Here is a 6571-nt window from a genome sequence, read left to right on the forward strand (position 1 = left end):
GAACTGCACCCAGAAGCCTGCTGGAGCCAGTGCAGCTCATGAAGTAGTGGTGTCAAGCGGGTGTATTGTGGTGCCCCCCAAGCCTCTTGTGCCACTGCATTCTGGACCAGCTGCAACTTCTTCAAGGGCAGCCCCATGTAGAATGCATTGCAGTAGTACAGCCAGGAGATGACTCAAGGGTGAGTGACCATGAGCAGAGCCTCCTGATCTAGGAACAGGCACAACTGGCACGTAACAGGCTTGTGTAAAAGTCCTCCTGAAGAGCAGGAGCCATGAGTCCAAGAGGACCCCTGGCTGGGCACCAATTCTGGGGGAGTGCCACCCATAGAGAGCCAAAGATGGGAAAACCTCCAAATTCAGGGTCCCCTAAAAGCTATAGCCACTTGGTCTTGCTAGGGTTCGCCAAAGCTTGTCTCTCCCCGTTCAGACGCTCACAGCCTTCATGCACGAGGGAACAGAACCTCAGTGGCACCACTTGGCTGGCAAGGGGCAGCGATGCGCAACGGAGTATCATCGGCATGTGGAGTATACCTAATCCTGTGCCAACCAATCACCTCACCCAGCAGCTTCAGGTAAATGTTAAATAGGAGTGGGGAGGGAGTCAAGTCCTGTGGACCCTCCCAAAGCAGAGGCTCAGAACTGGGCTCTCCACTCCCAAGCTGAATGGCATCTACCTGGAAGGAGAACCGTCACAAAACTGTGCTTCGCTGCCAGCCTCCTAAGCCTGTCCGGAAGGACACCATGATCAAGGGCATCGAAGACCACTGGAAGGTCAAGAGGGGCCAGGACGGACGCACCGCCCCGTCTCACCAAACGTCACCGTCTCAGCGCCATATGCCGGACTGAATCCCAGCTGCAACGGGCCCAAACCATCTTCTTCCTCCAGCTGGAACCCGATCCCCTTCCTACCACCCTTCTCTAAAAAGGGAAGGTGGAGACTGGCCCGGAAGGGCAAAGCATCGCTTCCCACAGAGCAGCTGGAGAGCTCCCCTGCCTCAAGGAAGCCCTGGCCATTGCGTGGATCCAACCACGCGTCGCCTCCCAGGAGGCCTTGACCAACCCGAACGCTCGCCCGGGCCTCCTCTGATGTCGTTCTGCCTCAGGCCAAGGCCAGCAACGGCTCTCTTTTAGATGGGGTGCTCTTTTTACGCGGCTTCTGTAGATCTTAGTCCTAAGACACTTTCTCCAATGTGTTCAGTTTAATTTGGGTGTCCCAGGTGCTGTAGGCGTCCTGTGAGTTTGCCCGAAGGGTAGGCTGAATGGGGAGGGAGAGAAATCTAGTAAGTCCTAAAATAAATTGTGTCATAAAGACAGAAGGGCTATCGTTTGTCCTCACCGCACTTAACTCGGTTGAATGTTATCTTTCCCCCACGCAGGTGTTCCATGAGGGTCGACGTCCTCCTGACATCGATATTCTAGCTGGACAAGCTCCCATTTTTGTCCTCGCCCCTGGAACAATGGGTATCCCTCTTCTGAAAGGTCAGGGGTCATCTGCTGATTGGCAGCTCTTCGACGCTTCTCCGTGAAGCCCGCTATCAAGGCCACATGTCCCTACTCACCTAATGAGCTTCTGTTGATGGAACCCCATTCCTCTGCAGGGGGGAAAAAAAGAGCTACAAAATTTTTGTAGCATCACCCCCTTGTTTCATCAGCCAACGGTCCCTCTTTATGGGATAAGCTGGTAGTTATCTTGCCTTTAAGGCAGGCGTTGGCAGCATAGCACTCCTGGGCACCAGTGTGTTCCAAGACACTTTCCTCAGTGCCCAGTAAACTCCTGACTTTTTAAAAGGGTAAATTACTATTTTATGACCGACCATGCCCATCTACCAGCCGATTTGGTAGATGGGCATGGCTGGTCATAAAATATTAATTTACCCTCGCAAATCAGCCCTGACAAATATGGCCCAGCCCTAAAAGCTTGCCGTCCCATTTTAAAGCATGAAGAGTGGCAATTATCAGAGTGACTCTGTAGGTTGCAACGTAGGCTTGTCAACTTTTACCCTAAATAAATGCAAAGAAATCCAGTATTATTTGTATAGCTATTGTATGCATCTTTTCACCTAAGTAGTTCTAAAGAACGCCCTGTGCGCTGCACCCCTTAACATACGGTAACCATACAAATATACACCCGCGGCTATCAGCCATCTTGTTTGGCTTCTCACGCCATGAACTTGTCAGCTAACTTGGTTTGGGTAGAATAGGATATTGCTCTTTTAGTGCCGACACCAGAGGAAGCTGGAAAGATCCAATGGGGGTGAGCAAGACTGGGACATGAAAATGGCCAGCAACAGGTGCAAGAGGGCAGTTATGGAAGAGGAAAGTAAAAAAAAAAAAAAATCCCCAAAACTGGTTATGTCTCTAAACTGGGGACTGCCTGATTCAGTTCAAATGAAGTCCAGCCCTGCCCTTTTTCTGATATAGAAAAAAAAGTCTGTGGCAAAAAACCCAAGCAAAAAACTATGACGCTACGTCCAGATCCTCCTATCCTTCAAAACCATCTAGAAAAGGAGCAATGCGCAGCCGTTATAGTTTCATGTAACACCGTTATATGCACATTGTAATCTTTAAAATGCTACTGGTCGGTTCAAACAAGTGCTTAGAGAAAGTCAGTCCTACGGGAAACGCCGCTTCAGCCCTCATTCCCAAGTTCTCTTTCTGCTTAAGAGGAAGATGCATCCTGGTAGCAGGGAGGCAGAAGCATTTTCGTATGAGATGCTATGTACTGCATTAAAATATGCAGATCTTTATTTCTAATCCTGACACATTGGCTTGTGAAAATTCCTCAAGTATCGTGTCATACAGGAAACACCACAGATACAAAACTGAGATGCAACCCTGGAAGCGGAGGCTGGATGGCAGCTAACAGGTTGCATTTCAGCTCTTTTCCTTGTTAGAAGGTGGAAATCTTCCCATTCGTTTCCCAGGCCGGGAACCAACTGAAACCCCTAATTGGCTGAGTCAGAAATAAGTTTATTAGTCTACAAAGCAACTCAAAGTAACTCCCTATATGGCAGCCGCACCATACAGAGAGATCATTTAGTATTTATACATCTATTGACACACGAATACATTAATTTCATCAGCCAATCTGCTTTAATCTATTATCATCCTAATATTTTATGTCGTAATTCCAGGGAGGGTTTCGTGTGAAATAAAATACAGTTTCTTATCAAGTGAATAGAATGCACTATTCGTTACTTCTAGTCTATTTGTCTGAAGCTAACCTTGAATGTATTACTTCAATGGAACAGTACATTCCTTTCTCAAACGCTGATCTAGTCTCTGGCGGGAGAGAAAGGCTTGTCCGGAAGAATTTCTAATGCCTCTTGTTTCTATCAACTAGAAATTCTTACACCCTAAAGAGAAGATTCGGTTATATTTTTCCTTGGAAAATGGAAATACCAACACCTATGTGGTTGCTAGAGGTCGACAACTTGATGGCATGTAATCAATCAATCAACTGGTTCTTTAACAGCCAGCAAAGAACTTAGCACCGTCTTGTCCAAAACTTAGCCCTAAACTGGCTATATTTCTACGCTATGTTCCTGATGCACCCAGACTAGCCTTCCTTAACTGTAGCTCCCAAATGCCATGAATCTCCAATTAAATGGATCATCCTTTCAATTAAAGACAGTGTGTGGTTTGCTAGTTGACCTCAGGCCAGCCTGACTTGTCAATTGCATTTGTATTGTTGAGTCAGATTAGTTCCAAGCGGTGAAGATGTCAGACCAGGCCTGGAGATTCAGTCAAATTGTCTTCCAACTGAAGCTTTGCAAAGCCCTGAAAACTGATCCTTTGAATTTTTATCTGCAAAGAGCGAGGATTATCTCTTTAAGAAAACGCTCCCTATTTGTGACCTTGACTTGGGAAGAATCATTCAAGTCAAAGATGGCAAAGGTTACTGTACTACTGTATAAAATCTCTTCCATTCAGGTGAACAGGGATAGATGATCATGTGCATCGGTGTATAATACTTGTTAAAATATATCCTGCTGGTTCTCAGCTTTGAAAAAGCCATATTCAACGCATGAGGTATTACAGGCTGCAGTGCAAATTCACACCACTGGGCACAACACTAATACACATTGGCAAAACAGTTTCTCCTCGTATTGAGATGGTGGGGTTTTGAATTTTAAATATTTTTTAAAGTCACATTAACCAGACATCAAAGAAAAAAATATGAGACATGCAAGCCCTTGCAGAAATTGAGATACCAGGAAAACCTTAAATATTAGAAGGGATTAATGGTTTTAAGGAAGAAGTCTTGCTGGAATGTGTCGCTTATCAACTTAAGAGTAAGGAGATAAAATGCACTTGCTGGAATCCCATAAATATGGAATCCATATAAATTAAACTTTCTAACAGAGACATATCCGTTTTTTCAGGCTCCAAAATAGATTGCCGCGCAAGCTTCCTCAACGACTGCTCCAATTTAACTGTGGGGTCCTTTGTATAATATAATAAATGATCCGTCTGATTTGGGGACATGGAAACCTTGAAAATGCAAGTTGAGAGTATTCCGTGGCGTCAAAATGAGTTTTGCATATTCCCTGCCATCCCTTATCATACTTCACATTTTTTAAAATGTGATTTAAAATAATTTAACAGGAAACTGCTGAGGGTGGGGAATCTGATACAAATTGTATAGCAACGCCCCCCCCCCCAAGTGCTATTGCACTTAATAATTTGAACAATTGTCCCCCCCCCCGCCCCCCAAGGTGAATCTTCTGTTTGTTTTTAAAGAAAATGCTGGTTTGGGCACCTCTTCCTTGCATATGCAATCCAGAGATCTCCCAAGAGAGAAAGACGCAGTTTCCCTTTTCACATACATAATGCAGCATGTCACGCATTTTATGATCCTGTTTGCTCTTAGACGTGACAACAGGGAAAGCAACCTTTGGATGTGGATTTGACTTTTTGCTTCCAAACATTTTATTCCTGGCCCTTTTCCTTGATTTTTCCCTGGCATGCTTCTGCTTTAAAAATTGCACTCCCCCCCACTCTTTTTGGAAAGGCTACATACCTCTAGCAGCAGTACAATAGGCAGGTTAAGAACAACACCTGTTGGACTCCTACCTGCAGCTCGTAGGGCAGGGGGAGATGGTCACAAACACACATACCCATTGAATCCTGGGGCTGCTTTTCCACTTCGCTTCTCTGCCTCCAACAAGGTACTCCAAGATATTTTGAGGATGTCTGCATGCCTCTGAGCACAGACAGAGCACTTTTCCCAGCTACAAAACCACAGCCGTTGCCTGAATTGCCATCAGTTTTATAAGTGACTGGGAACGCCTTATGGACTTTTTGCTGAAAAAAGAGAAAAATGAACTTGTGATTTATGGGTTTGGAGATTAGAAAAGGTAGAAAGAAGGAAATTATGATGTAACCTCAGAGGGAGAAGGTAAAAATTCAACGCATTTATTTATTTATATCTGTTCAATCTGTTATATCTGGACAAGTCCCTGCAGCTGTTTTGGCAAGGTTTTTCAGAAGTGGTTTGCCATTGCCTCCTTCTGAGGGCCGAGAGGGAGTGACTGGCTCAAGGTCACCCAGCTCGCTTCGTGCCTCAGGTGGAACTAGAACTCAGGGTCTCCCAGTTTCCAACCTGGTGCCTTAACCACGACACCAAACTGGCTCTCCAATGCATTTACAAGCACGGTCAAAAAGATCAGACGCCGCTTCTTTATATTTCTATTTATTCAGATTTCGTCACCGTCCATCTCACTCAAAGAGCGACTCTTATAATCTTTCCCTTTCTTTCTTTCTTATTTCCTTTCTTACTTACTTACTATTCCTCCTTATTTCCTTGCTTCTCATATTTCTATTGTTTTTATCCTGTTAAAACTTTCTTCGTAAAAATTTTATCAAAAGAGAAAAAGGAAGTCGCCATCAATTTTCAGAATGCCCCTTTCACTGAGAAAATGGCTTTTTTTTAAAAATGAAAGGTACTTTTCTGTGTCAAGCCTTATTTCATCTGCATGCAGACGTCCTCTTTTCACCAAGCTATTCTGTGATACTGACAAGGGGTAATGGAGACCCCCAAAATATCAGGAGTTGGGGAGCCCACAGCCTAACACAGCTCTCCTCCTACAGTGTTGATCAGTGTTTCTCAACCTTGGGGACTTGAAGACCTGTGGACTTGAACTCCCAGAATTCCCCAGCCAGCCAAGCTGGCTGGGGAATTCTGGGAGTTCAAGTCCACAGGTCTTCAAGTCCCCAAGGTTGAGAAACACTGGTATAGATAACCGAGGCAGCAATTTTTACAAATTTGCTGATTCCGTATTTTATCAAACAAACTCAAAAGTATATGCTAAAATAATTGCTCCAAATTGCCCAAAGAAACCAGTAGCTAATTGGGCGACCGCTGCTGTTTCTCCTTTTAAAGTATTTATTCCCATTGCTTGCAAGTCAGGGCAGCTGCTCTTGAGGAGGGACTCAATTTCTGCCTTTCTCTGCACCGCCCGACGGGGATCTGCTGACCCTGGGCGCCTTCACACAACCAGAGGGGACTAAACTGGTTGGGCTCAGCTTTTCTGGGGACTATTCAGCAGCTGCTCTTGGGCAACCCAGG

This window comes from Candoia aspera, chromosome 4 (genome assembly GCF_035149785.1).
Source record: "Candoia aspera isolate rCanAsp1 chromosome 4, rCanAsp1.hap2, whole genome shotgun sequence".
Classification (NCBI taxonomy): Eukaryota; Metazoa; Chordata; class Lepidosauria; order Squamata; family Boidae; genus Candoia; species Candoia aspera.